The sequence below is a fragment of the Pan troglodytes genome, chromosome 10 (assembly GCF_028858775.2).
Source record: "Pan troglodytes isolate AG18354 chromosome 10, NHGRI_mPanTro3-v2.0_pri, whole genome shotgun sequence".
NCBI classification, from domain to species: Eukaryota; Metazoa; Chordata; class Mammalia; order Primates; family Hominidae; genus Pan; species Pan troglodytes.
Window position 1 is genome coordinate 37,225,591 of NC_072408.2, and position 22,308 is coordinate 37,247,898.

The following is a 22,308-nucleotide window of genomic DNA, read 5'->3' on the forward strand; positions in this document are numbered from 1 at the left end:
GACCTCTGCAACATTCACGAGGAAACAAGCATCATTGACAGTGCTGAATTTATTGTTTTGTAAAGGCATGGGTTTTTGTGTGTGAACTTCTGGAGACAAAAGAAACATGAATTGTGACTATAATTTATCCCATGCCATATATTCCCTATTCTACACTTAATGTTAATTAATTGCTCTTATCAGGCTCTGTGGCAGCATTTTACCTTTTTGAATAGCTGCTCATTTTCCCTACATTTCCCTACATTTCAGCGCTCTCTAAAGGGTACTATTCTTCTTGTGTGACAGATGGGCATAACTGTACAAGAAAGGGATTTAGTCATTAACACCCATGTAAACAGATTATTCTTGCTAAGAAAATACCTTGTAAGGACACAAGAGCAGTGTAGCTTTTGAGAGAAACCATATCTCATACATTAAAATTGCAAAAACACTTTCAGATTAATTGCTGTTTATTAGAATTGTTTGTGGGGAGTGAGGATGTCGAAGCAGAAGGCAGATTGTAGAACAGAGGTTTTATTATAACGTTCCAAAGTCTGGAGGTGGCAGCTGCTGGTGGCAGGTATAGCAGAGCACTTGGAGACATGGAGTGGGAGGTCAGCAGTGGTGATGGATTCTGGAGATACTGGATCACCATGAACAGAGCTCTCATTTCTCTCCCAGCTGGAAGTGGCAGCTACTGTTTGAGAACTGCAATAAATAAACATTTGCCAAGTTAATCAGGCATGTACTATGTCCATTAATCCCTCCTGTTCCAGGTCAAACCTTATCCCTTCCCTCTTTGAAAGGAAACAGCAGTTATGTGCTCAATATTGTGAGGGACATTATACATTTATTCATTTCTATATATCTATGAATCCTTTCTGAGCTGTCGAGTATGCATTCCTTCCTTCAATTAAGAGGTATTTATTGAATGGCTACAATGTGTCACTGCATGAGGTGACACAGGCTGTGGGGAAACTCGCTGCCTGATATCAGAAAGCTTACAGTCTATCGCAAGAAACTTAGACATTAAGTGAGAAATTACAAATTAAAATGTGAATTGTAATCACAGCAATAAATTAATGCACCTTATAGTGAGTCTTTTGGGTTGAGTAAAGTGTTTTATTTTGAAGTACTTCTCCTTCATAATACTGTTTTCAGCTGAAATGCATTTTTCTCATGCATGAGAAAAACAGAAAGCTGAAAAAGAGTAAATAAGTGATGAGAAATTAAGATGATAGGACAGAGGAGGTAATGTTTTCAAATTGGAAAACAGATACCTAAGAGATGAATTAGTCTATAATCACATAAGGAACTCTTTAAAATGCCTCATAACAATGCCTTTTTTTTTTTTTTTTGTATTTATAATGTTTCTCATCCATTAGGTTACTTTGTCCTCACAATGAGCCTGCAGGGGTAATAAGGGGAAGTATGACCCTCCTGGTTTTACGGGGAAGTTCAAGTCTTGCCTAATGTTACCCAACTAACAATGAACAATGTTGGGACTCAGACCCAGGCCTTCTGGTTTCCAGTCTATTATGAGTTCTACGGCTACATGACAACCCATTTCTCTTCATCTGTCATCTCTAAATGTGTTTGACAGCTGCAAGGCAATCCAAGATCACTGACAGGACAAAAACAATCAAGTTCACGTCAAGACCCTACATTTAGAAAGAAGTTCAGAAAGAAGTTTTGCAAAAGTAATTTATGTCAAATGCAGAAAGTCTAGAAAATCTAGAGAGACAACAAAACTCACCCATAATTCCATCAGCCAAATATAACCAGTTTTAAGATTTACATATATATCCTCCCAGTCTTTTTTCCTTGCATCTTTATTATTATTATTTCACAAAAAGAGACTACATTGAACTTCTACTTTGCAAACTGCAGCTTAAAATTAGCTCTCTCTCTCTCTCTATATATATATGCTACATATATGTGTGTGTGTATATATATATCATACATTACCCCATATTGATATTCCCTATAGTATGATATTAAGGTTAAAATATTTTTGTTATATAAATGTACTTTAATTTATTAAATATTTTATTTATATTATTTTGTTAAAGCAATTTCTAATTCTTAGGTATTAATATTTTTTCTGCCAATATGTACATGGCAGCAGTGATATGCTGATATTTCTCTCTGGTTAAAAAAGAAAGCCCTAGTCCATAATATTGATAATTTCTGTGGTGCAAGGATTTTCACCAGGACCAATTCTAAGTTTCCAAATGTTTAACAACCAGCTTGAAAATTTTCTAAAAGTTAAACAATAGGTTACAAGTTTGTAAGTGTTGTCTCCAGCATATTTCTACATGGCTAGAGTGTATATTCTTGAAGCTAAACCTTTGTCATATTTTTTATTTCTCTGTTTTTGACTCCATAAATAGAAAATTGCATGAAAAATTATTTACTAATAATAAATACTGGAGGGATGAATGAAGCTTATTTCATTGTTAGTGAGCAGTCATTACTTCTGTGATGATCATTAATATTTATATATTTTTCAGTCACTTATCTTTTTTTTTTTTTTTAGACAGAGTGTCACTCTGTAACCCAGGCTAGAGTGCAGTGGTGCGATCTCAGCTCACTGAAACCTCTGCCTCCCAAGTTCAAGCAATTCTCCCACCTCAGCCTCCCGAGTAGCTGGAATTACAGGTGCCGCCACCACGCCCAGCAAATTTTTGTATTTTTAGTAGAGATGGGGTTTTGCCATGTTGGCCAGGGTGGTCTTGAATTCCTGACCTCAGCTGATCCACCCACCTCAGCCTCCCAAAGTGCTGAGATTACAGGCATGAGCCAACACGACTGGCCCAGTCACTTATCTTAACCAAATATTATGTAATGTTTCTCTGTGTCTCATTTGTGTTTAAAGACTGAGGACAGTCATTGGATTATATATACTATTTAAAAGTTCCTTAAATTTATAAACTTAAAACTGGTACTCAGTGCATATTTAATAGATGTGGGTTGTAATACCAGCTCTACAATTAACAGATTGTTACATTTCGGCCACTTTACTAACCCCTTTGAGGTTCAGTTTCCTCATCTGCAATCATTCAGTTTATTTCATGGAATTACCACAAAGATGCGCTATAAGATTTAAAGATTCTTTTGATGGTGGGACACATGCAGTGACATTTGGATAAGTGAAAGGCAGAACTCTACTTAACTTTCTGCTCCCAAAGAGAGCACGGGGAGTTGTGCTGGGGACAAGATAACAGCAAGCTGGAGCTGTAGCGGCCAACTCATGGATGGGAAGTGCGACAGGCTTAGCTAGGTTTCACAGACTTTCCATAGATTGGCTGTAGAATAACTTTTCAGGCGTCAGGGAATAGCTCTGTTCCTGGAACCTGTCCAGGTTGTCTGGTACCTGGCCCCAGGACGATTAGGGCTGGTACAGAGTGGCCTGGAGTATGGGAGTTTAAGACAGATGGTTGGGGTATAGTCTGAATCAGCTGTTCAAGAAGGGGACCTGACTGGCCTGTCTACTTTTCTTCACCTTTTAACCTCATTAAATCCTCTCACATGACAGCAAAATGACCACTATCAACCGAAGCTATCAGAGTGCTTTTTAACCTCGGTGTGGTTTCATCTGTGAATTAAATGTTGAGGTAACAGTGGTTCTTAACATTCTGAAGTCAAAGGCTCATTAAGAATCCTTTGAAAGCTGTGGGTGGCCTCCCCTGAAACGTGTAAGACTCATGTACAGAACATTTTGCCACTGTTTATGTTGTTGCTTCAGCACATGCACTTTACAGAAGCATTTATTTTGCCGTGAGATAGCTCACAGAGCACACTGCCTCCATTTTCTTCTTTTAGTGGAGCAGCTCCACCAAGAGATTACAGGCCTTCAGTAAAACCGTGTTGGTTACTGCAGAACATTGAAACAGAAAGCTGCCTGATTAGCATGGCTAAAATTATTCACCAATTCAGACTGGTAGTGAGCCCCTCCTTGTCAAACTGCTCAGAATGGGTTTTCTTTAATCCTCAATAAAAGTGAAAAGGGGATTATTCCTCAGGTTCAGTCCAGGCCTTTGAAACTTGTCTTCCAAAAGTCAACTTATCTTCTAAAAGATTTTTCTACACAGTGGAGAAGAAACTTATATTCTCTTTCCATTTCTTAGAAACTTTTTGAAGAAACCCTGTTTTTCATGAAGGTGATGATTTCACAGCAGTAGACAAGACTTATTTCAAGGTAATTGGCAAAAGTCTTTGATCTCAATACATTCTGATGTATTTATAATACTTAATACTAGCAAATATTTATGAAGCACCAACTATATATCAGGACCTTCATTAGGCATGAGGGATACAGCAGGAAACAGGAAAGATAATTAACTGCCAATAAGCCATGATGGCTTCTATCTTCAGCCAACAAAAAAACCCAGGTGTTCTGCCAAACACTTCAAATGCTCTACCTAACCATAATGTCCCAATTTTTTGTCCCAATCTTTCTTCCAATCAAATATAGTACGTTTGTCTTCTTAAAAATCTGAAGATACTAATTTTCTTAAAGTTTCCAGAACAGACATAAAATATAAGGGCATTTCTGATAGCATAATGATTTACTTATTCACTCACTGTAGATGCAGGAGTAAACAATATAGACCTAGTCCCATACCCACTAGTAAGCTGTGAAGGAAGAAAGCTAGTAACTGTAACTAACTGCACTTGGAGATATCAGCAATTCCATCTAGTTTGTGCTGAAGGAAAATGGCACATCTGCCAATTGCTCTAAGACTTGCTTCAAAATATTAAGTGAATATCAGCATTTCTGGAGTAGATGATGTAGACAGAGGCACAAACTACAAACCAAGCCAGAAACCACTTCTCCTATTTCCAAAGCATGTGGATCCTTGAAGTCTCTCCAATTTGTGTCATACCTTCTATTTGGCAGTGCAGTAAAAAAAACACAGAAAACCAGTTTTTGCATTGAATTTCAAGTGAGCATTTTCAGGTTTGTCTATCTATTTCACATTTTCTGAAAACTCGTCTTACTTCCAAATGTATAGTTGGATAGGAGCTACCATGTTTCTGTAAAATGATCCATTCAGTGGCCACAGCCATTGAATTAAGCATTGGACACCTGACCCAGATGGGACAAATACATCTTTTCTCTGGAGAATTTGGATCTACTATTAAGAACTTTTTTTAAGAGGCTAAAGTTAAGAAAGGAATATCAGAGCCACCTGATAAGAGTCTAATATCTTAGGTTTAAAAATATAAATCAGATTTGATTTCTCCCCTGATTAAAATCACACAATGGTTGTCCATTATTCTTAAGATAAAGATCAACTCTGTCTCTATATCTGCACTGTACTACAGGACAGCTTCTGCCTACCTTTTTGACTTTACTTTTTATCACTCTAACCCTCATTCAGCCTCACTAATATTCCTATTTTTTATATATGGCAAACTCATTCCAGACTCAAAGACCTTACATTTTCTCTTTCTAAAAATTAAAATAAATGTCCTCTAATTTTCCTATGACAGGCTCCTCCTCATCATCCAAGTTTCAGCCTTCCTTCATGACCTCATTTAAAGTACTCCCTCCTCAAGTCCCTTTGATTTGAATTTTCCCTTTTCTTTTATTTATTTATTTATTTGAGACGGAGTTTTGCTCTTGTTGCCCAGGCTGGGGTGCAATGGCGCTATCTTGGCTCACTGCAACTTCTGCCTCCCGGGTTCAAGCGATTCTCCTACCTCAGCCTCCCAAATAGCTGGGATTACAGGCCCCCACCACCAAGCCTGGCTAATTTTTTGTATTTTTAGTAGATACAGGGTTTCACTATGTTGGTGAGGCTGGTCTTGAACTCCTGACCTCTGGCGGTCCACCCGCCTTGGCCTCCCAATGTAGCATTCTCCCTTTTCTAACATCCTAATTATTACCTAAAATCATATTTTGGTGTATTTGTTTACTTATCTCTTTTCCCTAAATTAGAATACGCCCTTCTAATTAATTTCCCTGACTAGTTCACTGATATAGCCTCAAGACCTGGAAGAATACCTGGCATGCTGTGGCAATCAGCAATTAATACCAACAAATATTTGCTGAATTGGTGAAGAATCAAATAATCCTATAGTATACCATACTCAGGAACTGTCATCATCTTTGTTTTTTATCTTTGTTTTCCATCATTTGGAACTGAGAAGTAAAGGAAGATATAGAGAGGCAAGGAAAACAAAGCAGATATGCTAATATTAGCTTTAGTGGGAGAACGAGAGTCCCAAACACATTCAAATCCCTGGCTCTAGTTCACTGCTTAGGCCCATATGCATCCCTCTTGCCTTCCATGAGATAATCTCAAATCCCCATAATCTATTGCTTTTTTTTTCTGAAGCTAATTTGAGTAAGATTTCTGTAATCTTTAGTGATAAAAAATAGTTGTATGTTTAATTAAGATATAATTTAAACACAAAATGCACAAATATTAAATGTTCAATTTGATGTTTTCACAATTTTAAGTATCTATGTAACAACTACCCAAAGCAAGAGGTTGAACACTTTCATTACTCCAGGATATTTACTTGTGTCCCTTTCCAGACAGTCCTCCAATCCCTGACGCAGAGGCAATCACCTTCTGACTTGTATTACTGTAGAATAGTTTTTTTTCTGATTTTGTTTAATATAAACAAAATTATACCATATGTGTTTTCATGTCTTACATCTTTGATTCAGCATGTTTTTGACATCCATATTTTTGTATCACTGAGTCAAGGCCTCATTAAGTTGCTTTCTTTTTATAGATGAGTAAAATTCCATTGTATGAATGTATGCAACTTGTTTATCCTAGAAAAAATTTTGAATGCAGAATTTGCACACTAGTTGAATGAAGGTGGGGTGAGGACAGCAAGAATTCTTTATTTGGGACCAGGAGGAGGATTATGCCTGTGGTAGCAGAACAGTTGGTTATTTATCTTCTGTTATATCTAGTACCCAGGATTTTTAGGAGACTTGGTGGCAAAATGTCAAAATATTTTAGTATGCTGACTGATTTATTCAGGCTTCATTATGAGTTTTTTTACGAAAGGAATAATCTTCAGTTCAAGATGGCTCACCTGAAAGGAGCCCACAGACAATAGCACAAGTTCATAGCTTCTGCCTTTAACCAGCTGGGGGTAAGATAATCTTTTACCTTGCTGAATTGCACCAGCCATTTCCTTAGTTGCATTCTATTCTGAAATCAGAACATATAAATTGCATTCTACAAATCAGAATGAGAATATCTGTGGGGTCCCAGGAAACTTAAGGGGCCCCTCTGAAGCACCAATACTGCAGGGGTAGACACATTGATGACCCCATACAATGGCCCTTTCATAAAGCACATTCAACAAGACCCAGGTCAGGATAGGGATTCAAAGAATACAGCTCAGTATTTCTTTCATAGGTTATTTAAAAATAGAATTTTCTCAAATGAAATTGACAGACAACTGACCAATCTTTTGTAGAAGTTGTATCTCCAGAAAACACAGGAAGGCAAGACACTGATACAGACACTGATAAGAAACGCACTACAAAGTTGGCTTAGCCTCCTATAGAGAAATACTCCAAAATCCCAGGCTCAACTGTTGCTCCTGAAGAACACCTATTACAGGAAACCCTCCCAATCAATAAATGCATTAACCAAAAACTTTACTTCACTTTCAAAGGGAGTTAACAAATGGAGGCCCAAGATGTTTGTTCATCTTATAATTTAATAATCAGGATATTCTCTGAACCAGTAACCAAATTATACCACAGCATTTTTCATTTTTTAACAAAAAAAAGTTTTATTTTAATTATATTGATTTTTCTCTATTATTGTTTATTAAACGTATTACATATTGTAAGGAACCATATAAACATATTATTGAACTTGAGTGGAATAGGAATAGATAGTCCTCAGAAAGCCTAGTCACAGAGAAATATTGCTTAGGTCATTATATCACAGAATGCAGGGCAAGTATGATTTTAGGCCAGAAAACTACTGTTTGGGGTTTCACCTGGGAAAGTTGGGGAATTTTAAGCAGTACGTTTTGGAGTTGCGTGTATGAAAAGAATGTTATATACATGTTTACTGGGGGACCAAGGGTGGACTGTACATTTCTATACATTAATACCCGGTAATGACAATGTCTTTCTAAGAACTTGCATTACCCCATTCATCCATTGGAGGCAGCAGGAACAGCTACTGTTCCCCAAACCCTGGACACAGTTAATCCCACTGTGGGTACACACCTTCCCCAAGCTGAGTTAATCAAATCCCTGCCTGGGAATTTTCAAGCTGGTACTGTAAGAGAAATCAGGTTCTTTCTGGGTGGCTAAATTTATTCATATTACGAAAAACCTGGAATTGTTGGGGGCTGTATTTTCTATTATATAGTCCATAGACCAGAAAAATGTTGGAAGTTGATTTGCAGAGACAATGGAATGAAGTAGATGGACAGAAATGAGCCCAGTAAAATAAAATGAGTTTAGTGTTAATCTCTCTTGTTGCAGTTTCTTTCTGGAGTCCAGTTAAATCCTTAGGTTCCAAGGGAGAATCTGGTATCATGGTATAATTTGTTTTTGATGCTTAAGCTAACTCAATCTGTGCCTTAAATGAGCAATCTTTAATGAGATATTTACAGTCATAGGGTGGAATACATTATTCCTAACGTTTATCAAAGAAAAATTATTCTAGACATCATAACATGACAACAATGGTAAGGATATATAACTTAATTATCTATAGAAATGCCTCAAGCTACTGTATAGTTGCCTTAATAAGTTATTCATTTGACAGAAAAAATCGTCCAAAAAGATAGTTTTTAGTGTGATAAAACAAAATGAAAGAAAATTCATTTAGAACAACTCTGATTCTATCCTTGCACCTCGATGGAGGTTTGTGTTCCAGGACATTGGAGGATCTATTTTTCTCTCATTGCTCAAGCATTCATTTTAGATACCTATTACTTCCCAGCCCAAAATGACTTGGCTCTCCAAGGCAGACAAAGCAGACTCCCACTGATCTGGAATATTTGTGAGAACTGAGGTTTGAGGGATGAGGCAAGAGTCCCACTTGTGAGTCATAATCTCACTCTTCAAGTGATAGGCATGAACTGCAGGGTACAGCTCGTATCAGAACCTCCACTGCCTGCAAAGCTTTGGTTTGGTCAATCCTATGTATTTGCTTTGCTGTATTCCCAAGTTTCACTTTTAAATGTGTGCTTGTTTATTTCAGCCTAGGGTGTGAGAAAAGAGCAACTCAATTTACCCCCAATTGCATTAATGACAGTGCCCTACATTTCTGCCTTTGTTTTTCACAATTCATTGGTGTTTAACCTAAAATATAATAAATGACCATAGAACATCAAAGCTAATAGAGTCCTTAATGATTATTGAGCATACCCTGCACCCCCACCTGCATCACTTTACAGACCATATAACTGGGTTTCAAGAAGATGAATGCATTTGCCCAAGGATACAGTTAGTTATCAATGGAAGTGGGGTCTTGTGCCCTGGGCTCCTCGTCTAAAATTATTGCTTTTTTATGGCACCAAGTTTATGGTAGATAGTGCAAAGGGAAAGATTCCTATTTATTTTTAAACTCAGATATCAACTATATAGTATTTTTCTAGGTAGAAAGCTTCTATCCACTGCCTTTTCCTGAAATTTTAAAGTAATTCTCATGAATTATTCCAAGCACGTGGAAATCCGGCATCAAGGGAGAAAAGCAGAAATAATAGAACACAAAGCTTGCAAGCAGGTGCCTATTTTTTTACAGAGAATATTTAATTTTCAATTACTTGTTTGCAAGAAGACATCCAAAACGTCTCAGAACTAGTTAGTCTTCAATATGAAATCTTCCCTGCTGCTTCTGCCAGCCAACATTTTATTTCTTCTTGTAACCACCTCTGCATTTATTAAAAAGGAAAAAAAAATCCAGGCAGATGACTCTTGTCTTCATACTCAATTCTTGCTATTACTGCATAAACAAAAATGTGCATGCTATCCCTGGGACAGTATTTTCTTGCCTGTACTTTTTTTATTTGACTAAGTGAGGTATTGGAAATTTCAATCACTGTAAAATTGGAGGAAAATGTTGTTCTCATGTTAAAAACCATGAAAATATGAAGCAGCTCCCATAGGCCAGGTTAGAAAGCCCCAAATGAACAGAATATTAGACAATTACCTGTTGTGTTCATGACCACGCACTTTCTTTATCTTCAAAAAATTGGAATAAGATACTTCCTATTTGCTCCAAAAGGCATTTAAATTAACCACATTGTCCTCATAAATCCAAGTACTGATATACCACACATTTTAATGCTGTCAGAAGATACAAAATGACAGTTAAATACTCATGGAAACAGAGCTGTTGGGTTTATTGAGTGTGTTCAACTTTATCCGTCAACTTTCTGAGGTTTGGAGTCAGGGAGGGTAACTACAGGACTTCCCTACAAATGTCTCTTGTTGGCATCATCATAAAGTAAGGACTGGGCTGAAGCAATGAGGAGGCTATCAGCCTGCCCTTCTCAAATACATATTGTCATTTTCCATTTTCAAAAGTACTGTTATTTCACAGGGAATAATCAGTTCCTATACTTCTTGCTAGTAAGAATTGGTGTGTTCTACCAAATTATTTTTGCTTTTGCACAATTAATCTCAGCTTACTTCAAAACTGAGTAAATAAAAACCTTCTTTCAATCAATTAATGTTTGTATCAACGCTTGAAAATAATCCATAGGAAAAAAAATCACCTATATATACTACAGTAGTGGGGCAGATGAAGAGACAAGCAACTAAGGCAGCAGCAGAACTCTCAAAAATAGACTTATTTCTGACCTAAATGTTGCCAGAGAAGCAGACTCCTGATGTATCTCGGGGCTTGCAGCTGCCAGGAATGTTTTCTGGGTGGTCACAGAGCTCATTAATCACTTCTGTGTGTTCACTAGCCTGGTGGCACGTTGACATGCAGAAGCTTAAAGGACTGGGTAAACCTGGCAAATCTCATCATTTTATAGGCTGGCCTAAATCCCTTCAAAGCCCAAATTCCTTTGCATGGCATATGAAGCATTTCCTGATGTAACCCCAAACCCCCCTCCTACATCATCTGACTATTCCCTTTGTCCTATCCTAAGCTTTAGGTTATGCTGGGCCATGCTGTTATACCTTTTAACATTCCACTCCCTTGGTTGTAGTATCCTGCCTTCCTAGTCAACATGACGAACCATATAGCTTTCAAAACTCTGTTCAAGCTCCATTGGCTTTGTTGGTTACTTCCCTGTTTTAATCCTCAATATACATTTTGTAACTTTTTGTTTATTATTGTATCTATTATTTACTGTTATAACTACTGTTTACTATTGTAACTATTCTGCAAGGGCAGGAAATAACTTGCTCATGGGCTTATCTCTGCACACAGCACAATGCCTAGCACCTGACAGGTGCTTAATAAATATTTGAAGAATAAAAGAGGGAATGAATCCATCCAATGGATGTCTAGATTGTGACCAACAATGCCAAAGTTAATCAAACTTTTATTATAGAATCAAACTATCCACTGAATTCAATGCTCTCAGTCCTAAATGTTCAAAACTTGAGGTTGGAAATAAGGCCAAGAAGAATGATATCTAAAAGGCAGCAGGCTAAGTATGGAATTTGAACAAAGGTTCAAATTTGGCTTTTCCAAAGTGGCGGGGGTGGGGGATGTTGGGGGGAACACAAATATGGAGTTAGGACTGAAAATGGTACAGCAGCTCAAGGAGAATTGAAAGAGAAAGATAATGATGGACAGCAAATTGTCCCAACCATGTTCAGGTCCCAGATGCCTGACTATGCAGAGCAGGGTTATGGAAACTTACTTTGAATTCAGAAGCAGAAAATTCAGGCCCTGAGGACAAAATAGAAAACCAGTTGGTAAGTATCTTAGGAACAAGTAAGATGGATCAACAAGAATGTCTCATACCAAGTCATTTACTTGCATATATATACACATATATATTATATGTATATGATAAACTAGGACTTGTCCATGGCCATATGTATATACATATATTTATAATATATACATATGATATATGTATATTATATGTAATATATATCTTATATGTATTATGTATATGTATGTATTATATGTATATGTATAATACATATAACATGTGTAATATATACACATATATAATATAATATATACACATATATAATATATACACATATACATATACACATATATGTATATATATATGGCCATGGACGATTCCTAGTCAACAATTTTCAAGAAAGCCTATCCATACCTGTGGGGTGATGAGAGTAGTGTTTAATAGTTGAGCTGTGGAGTCAGGCTGCCTGTGCTATAAGCCTGAGTCCATCACTTTCCAGATCAGAAGCACTGGTCAGTTAATTAATTTCTGTGAGCTGTAAAATAGGGCTGAAAGAATTGCACCAGAGGTACAAAGAGGAGCTGGTACCACTCCTTCTGAAACTATTCCAAACAATCAAAAAAAGAGGGACTCTTCCCTAACTCATTTTATGAGGCCAGCATCATCCTGATACCAAAACCTGGCAGAGACACAACAAAAAAAGAAAAATTCAGGCCAATATCCCTGATGAACATCGAAGCAAAAATCCCCAATAAAATACTGGCAAACCGAATCCAGCAGCACATCAAAAAGTTTATCCACCATGATCGAGTTGGCTTCATCCCTGGGATGCAAGGCTGGTTCAACATACACAAATCAGTAAACGTATTCCATCACATCAACAGAACCTGTGACAAAAACCACATGATTATCTCAATAGATAGATGCAGAAAAGTCTTCAATAAAATTCAACATCCCTTCATGTTAAAAACTCTCAAAAATTCAAGTGTTGATGGAACATATCTCAAAATAATAAGAGCTATTTATGACAAACCCACAGTCAATATCGTACTGAATAAGCAAAAGCTGGAAGCATTCCCTTTGAAAACTGGCACAAGACAAGGATGCCCTCTCTCACCACTCCTATAGTATTAGAAGTTCTGGCCAGGGCAGTCAGGCAAGAGAAAGAAATAAAACGTATTCAGTTAGGAAGACAGGAAGTCAAATTGTCTCTGTTTGCAGATGACATGATTCTATATTTAGAAAACCCCATAGTCTCAGCCCAAAAACTCCTTAAGCTGATAAGCAACTTCAACAAAGTCTCAGGATACAAAATCAATGTGCAAAAATCACAAGCATTTCTATACACCAACAATGGATGAGCAGACAGCCAAATCATGAATGAACTCCCATTCACAATTGCTACAAAGAGAATAAAATACCTAGGAATACAACTTAAAAGGGATGTGAAGGACCTCTTCAAGGAGAGCTATAAACCACTGCCCAAAGAAACAAGAGAGGACAAAAACAAATGGAAAAACATTCCATCCTCATGGATAGGAAGAATGAATATTGTGAAAATGGCCATACTGTCCAAAGTAATTTATAGATTCAATGTTCTTCCCATCAAGATACCATTGAGTTTCTTTGCAGAATTAGAAAAAAAACTACTTTAAATTTCATATGGAACCAAAAAGACCCCATATAGCCAAGACAATCCTAAGCAAAAAGAACAAAGCTGGAAGCATCACACTGCCTGACTTCAAACTATACTATAAGACTACAGTAACCAAAACAGCATGGTACTGGTACCAAAACAGATACATAGACCAATGGAACAGAACAAGGACTTCAGAAATAACACCACACACCTACAATCATCTTATCTTTGACAAATCTGACAAAAACAAGCAATGGGGAAAGGATTCCCTGTTTAATAAATGATACTGGGAAAACTGGCTAATCATATGCAGAAAACTGAGCTGGACCCCTTCCTTACACCGTATACAAAAATTAATTCAAGATGGATTAAAGACTTAAATGTAAAACCCAAAACTGTAAAAACTCTAGAAGAAAACCTAGGCAATACCATTCAGGACATTGGTATGGGCAAAGACTTCATGACTAGAACACCAAAAGTGGTTGCCACAAAAGCCAAAACTGACAAATGGGATTTAATTAAACTAAAGAGCTTCTGTACAGCAAAAGAAACTACCATCAGAGTGAACAGGCAACCTACAGAATGGGAGACAATTTTTGCAATCTACCCATCTGACAATGGTCTAATATCCAGAATCTACAAGGAACTTAAACAAATTCACAAGAAAAAAACAAACACCCCCATCAAAAAGTGGGCAAAGGATAAGAACAGACACTTCTCAAAAGAATACATTAATGCAGTAAAAAAAAAAAAAAAAAGCATATGAAAAACAGCTCATCATCACTGGTCATTAGAGAAATGCAAATCAAAACCACAATGAGATACCATCTCATGTCAGTTAGAATGGCGATTATTAAAAAGTCAGGAAACAATAGATGCTGGTGAGGCTATGGAGAAATAGGAACACTTTTACTCTGTTGGTGGGAGTGTAAATTTTGTGGAAGATGGTGTGGTGATTGCTCAAGATCTAGAACCAGAAATACCATTTGACCTAGCAATCCCATTACTGGGTATATACCCAAAGGATTATAAATCAATCTACTATAAAGACACATGCACATGTATGTTTATGGTGGCACTATTCACAATAGCAAAGACTTGGAATCAACCCAAATGCCCATCAATGATAGACTGGATAAAGAAATTGTGGCACATATACACCATGGAATACTATGCAGCCATGAAAAAGAATGAGATCATGTCCTCTGCAGGGACATGGATGAAGCTGGAAGCCATCTTTCTCAGCAAACTAACACAGGAACAGAAAACAAACGCCACATGTTCTCGTTCATAAGTAGGAGCTGAACAATGAAAACGCATGGACACAGGGAAGGGAACATCACACACTGGGGCCTGTTGCAGGTTGGAGGACAAAGGTAGGCAGAGCATTAGGACAAATATATAATGCATGCAGGGCTTAAAACCTAGATGACGGGTTGATAGGTGCAGAAAACCACCATGGCACATGTATACCTATGTAACAAACCTCCACATTCTACACATGTATCCCAGAACTTAATGTAAAATAAAAATTAAAAATAAAACAAAATAAAGTGTTAAATATGATAAGAAAATAGGGCTGAAAATAGTAACTACTTCATAGGAGTGTTGGGAGGATTGAATGTGTTAATCCATGGGAAGTATTTAACCCACATACTGGAAGGATCAGAGTGAGTATAGCCAGGGAAGTCATTACACTTTTTTGAGAGGTCCCTGGTAGGAAACACATATTTAATTTTTCATGTGGATTCTAAATAGGCTCTCTTTCTATTTATTTGTTTACAGAAAATAATTACCACTGTGTCCTTTAGAAGGGAAAAAAATCCACCAACTAACAAAGATACCCCTTTGAGTAGAAATAAGAACAGAGAAACATACGACAGGCCTAAAACTTTGCAAAAGAAGTAGTTTTGTTGGCTAGTTGATGTGTCTGGTTACGAGTGTATAAGAGGTTTGGTGACAATATATTTTTTTTAAAAAGCAGTTGCTTACGTAATACAACAAAATAAAATATAATTTAATTTTGTGGATATAGGCAATTAGGAATTGGCCCTGTTGCACTGCAATCCTTGGGAGCCCAGGCTGTTTCCAGCTTTGCATTCCACCATCCTTAAAGTGAGCTATCAGGGGCCTTAGAGTTCCAGACAGAGCTTCAGCAATCTCATATGCATCCAAGAAGCAAAAATAAGAAGGAAATACACTTCCCCTTCAAGGACACATTTCAGAAATTGCCACACCACTTTCCCACACTTATTGTCAGAACTTAGTCATTTTACCACAACTAGTAGCAGAAAAAAATTGAGATGTATAGTCTGTATTCAGGTAATCTACTTAACTAAAATTGAGAATTTTATTATATAGAAGAGGAGAGACTGAGGGCATCAAACAGCCTTTGCCAGAGCTGACTTTGATGTTCTTCATGTGTACTCGTGTATTATCCTCGTAACTCTACTGTGATAAACACGTTTGTATGAAATAATTTTGTTTTGCTTGCTGGTAACTCATGAAGTCAAAACTGGATTTTCATGTGTCTTTCCATATCTCTGCACTTAATTTCAGGCTAACATATCTGTCCATTATTTCCTGCTAAAATGAGTTTCTTTCATTGCACAACCATTTCCCAGGCTACCAGTCCCATTTCTAGATCTGAAGCAATATTTATGAGGTATTTACTCCTAGCCAGAAGTCCCCCAAACCCTGGAGGACTTAAAATTGCATAAGTATAATTTTTCTTGATTAAGGGTCCTATGTCCACACTGTTGCTAACTTTTGTTTCTAGCAAACTCTTACTCATTCTTCAAAACCCATCTTCAGCTTTCCATCTTTGTCAAGTTTCCTATAATTCTCCTAGTTTGTCTTCCTCTATGCGCTCACAGAATGTTGTTTTTATCTCTAGTGTCACACTTGGCACATTGCGTTGTGAATATGTGCATTCCTGCCCTCTCAAGTTGGCTGTGAGTTTGGGCAGGCAGACAGGCACTCGGAAGCATTTGTTTAATGAATGAGTAAATTGTTTCCTCACCTAATAGGTGGTTACATATATACCATTATTTCAGAGAAAGTTTCTTTAATTAGCAGAAATACAGCATGGGTAATAATAACAGCATTAATATGCACATGACCTCTTCTCCTACTTCACAGAGAAAATGAAACCATCAGAAAAAAATGCCTTCACTTTTCTGCCATCAAACCTAGAAACCTGCCTGCATCCTTATTTCCCACATCTTCTGTTTTCTTTCCATCTTATTATACTTCTGGAGATAATCCTCCATCTGTGTTATAGGACCCACATCCCAACTTTCCACAGAAACTCACATTATTCATTACAACTTTCTTTCTTGTTCTTTTAACTTCTTTCTGTTGCACTCTTCCCATCATTTAAACATATGCAATTCATTTTCATATTTTAAAGAAAATACCATCTTTGGACTCTACTTCCCTTTCCTACTGTTGCTGTATATTTTCTCTCTTTTACAAAGCTTTGAGAAAGTCACCCAAGCTCACCGATTCACTAACCAGCCACTTAGTCCTCAACTCACTCCAGGCTGTGGCCCTCTCCCACCGCTTCATGCACATGGCTTCTGCAACAAACTAAGCCAGTCAGCATTTTTCTAGACAGACTTCTGCTGTTTGACTCTCTCAGCATCATTCGAGAGTGTAGAGTACTATGTCTTCTTGACACAATCTCAGCACTAGCCTCCTTATCACCAAATTCCCTCATTTTCATTTACTTCTACGACTAATTCTCAGATTTTCTTGCTAGATCACTTTCCTTTATCTGGTTTTTGATCTTGAGTTCTTAGAGGTTTTGTCACTGGTCTCTTCCTCTTCTTACTCTGTATTCTCAACTTCATGATTTTATCCATGCCCATATTATTAATTACCATCTATATTATGAATACTTTCAAGTGAGTATCTTCATTCCAAAGTTTTCCTCTGAGCTCCAGACTCAAGTAGCAAATTGCCTACATAAAATCTCCAACTGGAAATCTTAGAAAAACTACAAACCTAACACATTTAATATGTGTGTACCTGAACTCATGACCTCCTTCCTCAAACCCAGCCTTCCACAAGTGCTCTCTTAATAAATGGTGTTACTATTTACCTGGTTGCCCAAAATGAAAATTCAGAAGTCACTATTTTGTCTACAGAAAAGAGTACAGTTCTGTGTGGCCGATTTTCTAGCAACTGAGGGAAACTTTGGTATATAGTGTTAGCTAGCCTCTAAGATGGCCGTCAATGATTCTGCCACCTGATGTTCACCCTTTTGTGAATCCTCTTCCCTTAAGCATAGATTACACTTAGTGATTCACTTGCAACAAATGGAATGTGACAGAAGTAATGTGATACCACTTTCAGATTAAGTTTTAAAAAGACTGGCCTCCATTTCGGGTGTGTGCACTCTCTCGTACATGCGCGTTCTCTTTCTCTCACCAAGTATACCGAGAGAAGCAAGCTTCCATATCATGAGGTCATTCAGAAAACCCATAGAGAGGCTCACATCGCAAGAAACCAAAGGTTTCAGTTGCAGATGGCATGTGAGGAACCACACCCTGCCAACAACCATGTGAGTAAGGTTGAAAGTGAATTCTTCAGCCCAGTTATGGTTTGAGATGACTACAGCCCCAGCTGACAGCTTGACAGCTACCTTATTAGAGACTTTGACCCAGCTAAGCTGTTTGCCATTTTAACTTGCTAAGTTTGGGATAATTTGTTATGCAGCAAAAGATAACCAACATACATTTGAAAAAACTTGCCTTTGGTGCTGCCGATCTATAACAACTTTATGATTTTGTAGAGATTGCAAAACAGACATGCATGTATAGACTATTGGGTAAATATTGAGCTAATTAATGACATAGTTGATTTGTATGTTTTTCTACTAAAAAACAACTTACAGCAAAAATTTGTTTTCAGTGTGAATTGTCTTTTACTTTTGAAGACTTTAACTGTTGTACAATTATAAAAATATGAAGTTAAATATCCATAATTCAAGACCTCAAGATCTTGGTCAAATAATCTGAAAAAGTTTATGCAACCAACCCATACTGACCCAGCCTCATCTTTACATATTCTGGTGAAAATCTTGGGCAGAGAGAATTCTTTTGAGCTACCAAGGATGTGTGGTAATACCATAAGAATACACTAATATATTCCATGTCCTGCGTAAAATTTTTTATTTTTAAAACAAAGCTACGATTATGAGTTTTTTATTTTTTTAAACGAATGTAAGTAAAACCTAGTTAGACTCTCAATTGCCCTTTCTCCTTTTACCTCCTTAACTAGCTTATCTACTGTTTCTTTTCCTCTGCTTTTCTGTCTCCAAATAATGGTCATTTATTTCTCATTAATATTATACCTAATCGCAAAGAATGTAGGAATCAAAGGCAAGTGTAATATAATTTAAAAAAGTAAAAAAATAGTAACATGGGCAATAACTAAAGTCAATTATGCAACTTACAGTTCATTTCTTCTCTGAGAAAAATAATGTACTATAATAGTTTTAAACAGAAAACTCTTAAGAAGAACAAATGTAGGCATCCCAGAGCATTGAAATAGAAAAACATGGCTTTCAAAAGAGACAACAGCTGAAATAATCACATGGTTGAATTATGTATAAGAATATAACAATTTTTAAAATCTCCACAAATTAGAAACTCAAAAAACTTACTACCAAAGTTTTAACATGAATATGTAGAAATAACTTAATTAAGAATGGAGCACAATATATAATTTGAGTCTAATAGGAAAAAAGTTTAAAATTTTTTAATAATACATTATTCAGAAATCTTTGTGACAGCATTGAAATTTTATTTTAACTGATATTTTAGAAATAAAATTACTGTAAGAATGAGTCCTATTTCTTTAAGTTTTAATGCTGAAATTAAAACTGTGATTATTAAAGTGAAAGAATCTTAACTAAAGTTACTTGATTTTTAAAAAACGGGTAGAAAGGTATAGAAATAAATGAATATATTAATTCTGCACTGCTGGAGACAAATCCATCAAGCAAAATGAAAAAAATATTTCCGTTATACAACTAGGTGATTCAACAGAAAATTATAGCAGTTATTACTCTTTATCTTTCATTTTCGGCGAGCCCAAGACTCTTTATGACTGTGGCACATAATGGGAAACTGATTGATCACAGTAGATTTTTTTTTTTTTAACACCATCAGCACACTTTCACTTTGTAAGTAATCTACCAGTTACCATGCTACTGACACTTTAGATCTCTGGATGCATACAGCCTTCACATTAATGAGAAACATACCTTTTACTTATTACTATTCCCTGACACATGCATACACATAAATATATAGACATATAGAGTCCTACACAAAAATACTACCAAACCTGTAAATATTTTTGCTTTATATCTTTGAGAATTTCCAATTAGCTATTCTACCTTGTTTTATTTACCTTGTAAATCAATTTTGTCTGTTTATGATAGTCAGTAGTTTTCTTATATCTCTTTTATGTAGACAATTATAGAATAATGATGCCAATGATTACATGAAGTATGTTTTCTTATAAAAAGCAAAAGACAGAGCATGGGAAATATGACTACTATGCAAATTATATAAAATAAAGAATTCATTAGCTGTATCTCAAATACACTCTGGCAACATTATGAAAAACCAGCACTAATTCTTTTTTTGTTGAGATATAATTTACACATAAAAAATTTTTCCTTTTAAAGTGAACAATTCAGTGGTTTTCAGTATACTCACAAAATTGTACAACCATTACCATCATCTAATTTCAAAACATTTTTATCATCCACAAAATAACCCCTATGCCTATAAGCTGTCATTTCCCATTTCTCCCTTCCTTCAGCCTTTGGTAGCCACTTGTCTACTTTCTGTCTCTTTTACCTATATGACCATTTCACTTCAATAGAATCATATAATATATAACCTTTGCGTGTCTGTATTCTTTCACTTAGCATAATATTTCAAGGTTACTGCATGTTGTAGCATGTTATAGAAATTTATTCATTTTTATGGCCAAATATTGTTTCATTGTATGGATATATGTTGTTTTATCCATTCATAATTTGATAAACATTTAGAATGTTTCTACTTTTTGACTATTGTGAATAATGTTACTATGCACATTCATGTACAAGTTTTTGTGGGACATATCCTTTTAATTTTTTTGAATATATATCTAGGGGTAAAATTGCTGGGTCACATGGTAATTCTGTGTTTACATTTTTGAGAAACTACCAAATTGTTTTCCACAGTTTCTGTACCATTTTGCGTTTCTACTAGCAATGTAGGAGGATCCCAATCTCTCCACATCCTTGAAAATCCTTGTTATTTTCTGTTTTTCTTTTAAATTATAATCATCCTAACAGATGTGAAGGAATATCTTATTGTGATTTTATTTTACATTTCCCTAACTATCAATAATGTTTAACATCTTTTTATGTGCTCATTGGCAATTTGTATGTCTTCAAATTTTTTAATTGGATTATTTGGGCTTTCTAAAATTATTAAAATGTAAGAATACTTTATATATTTTGGATAAAAGCCCCTTATCAGATATATTATTTGAAAACATTTATCTCATTGTGTGGGTTATCGTTTCACTTTCCTGATAGTGCCCTTTCAAGCATAAAAGTTTTAAATTTCAATAGAAAGTTTTAATTTTTCTTTTACTGATTATGCTTTTGACGTGATATGTAAGACAAAGATTTATGCCTATGTTTCCTTTAAGAGTTGTATAATTTAAGCTCTCAGTTTTATTTATTTGAGTTAATTTTTGTACACGGTATAAGGTAGGGGTCTAGCTTTATTCCTGCAGATGTGAACATTCAATTTGCCCAACAGTATTTATTACAGAGACCTTTCCTCATTGTGTATTCTTGACGCCCTTGTAAAAGATTATTCAGCTATATATGCATGGGTTTTATTTCTGAACTCTCTATTCTGTTCAATTGGATTAGTGTCTGTTTCCATGCTAATACCACACTATTTTTATTATTATAACTTTGTAACATTGTTTAAAATCAGGAAGTATGATACCTTCAGCTTCTTTCTTCTTCCACAAGATGCTTTGGCTATTAGAGATGAATTTAAGGAATTTTTTTTTTCGTGTTAGAGATGCCATTGTGATTTTAATAGGGATTGCATTGAATCTATAGATCACTTTGGGTAGTATGAACATTTTAACAATATTAATTATATCAATCCATGAACACAGGATATCTTTCCATTTTTCGTGTCTTCAATTTTTTTCATTAATGCAGTATTGTTTTCTAGCATACAGATTTTTTTACCCTTTTAGATTAACTTCATTCCTAAGTATTTTATTGTTGTTAATGCTATTGTAAATGGAATTGTTTTCTTGATTTCTTTTTCAGATAGTTCATTATTAGTGTAGAGAAACAAAATTGATTTTTGTATGTTGATTTTGTATCCTTCAACTTTAATGAATTTCTTTATTCTAACAGTTTTATGGTAGAGTCTTTAGGGTTTTCTACATGTAACATCATGTTGTCTGCAAACAGGAACAATTTTGCTTCTTTCTTTCTAATTCTGGTGCCTATTATTTATTTTTAGCCTAATTGCCCTGGCCAAGATTTTCAGTACTATGTTTAAGAGAAGCATTGAGAGTAAACATCCTTGTCTTGTCCTAATCTTAGAAGAAAAGCTTTCAGCTTTTCACCATTTAGTATGGTGTTAGCTTTGGGCTTGTAATATAAGGCCTTTATTATGTTGAGGTACATTTCTTTTATAGTCACATTGTTGAGAGTTTCTATCATGAAATGATGTTGGATTTTGTCAACTTTTTGCATTAATCGAGATGATCATATGATTTTTATCATTCTT

The 22,308-nt window shown here is 35.8% G+C and overlaps 1 long non-coding RNA gene across 1 annotated transcript in view; it reads right to left on the reverse strand.

Annotated features, from left to right (window-relative positions):
* Positions 1-431: 431 nt before the first annotated feature.
* LOC134807559 (uncharacterized) overlaps positions 432-22,308 on the reverse strand; it is a 288,942-nt gene continuing 267,065 nt past the window's right edge. The window contains exon 3 of the long non-coding RNA XR_010148281.1: positions 432-687. This is a non-coding gene — a long non-coding RNA (uncharacterized LOC134807559). The remainder of the gene's footprint in view (positions 688-22,308) is intronic.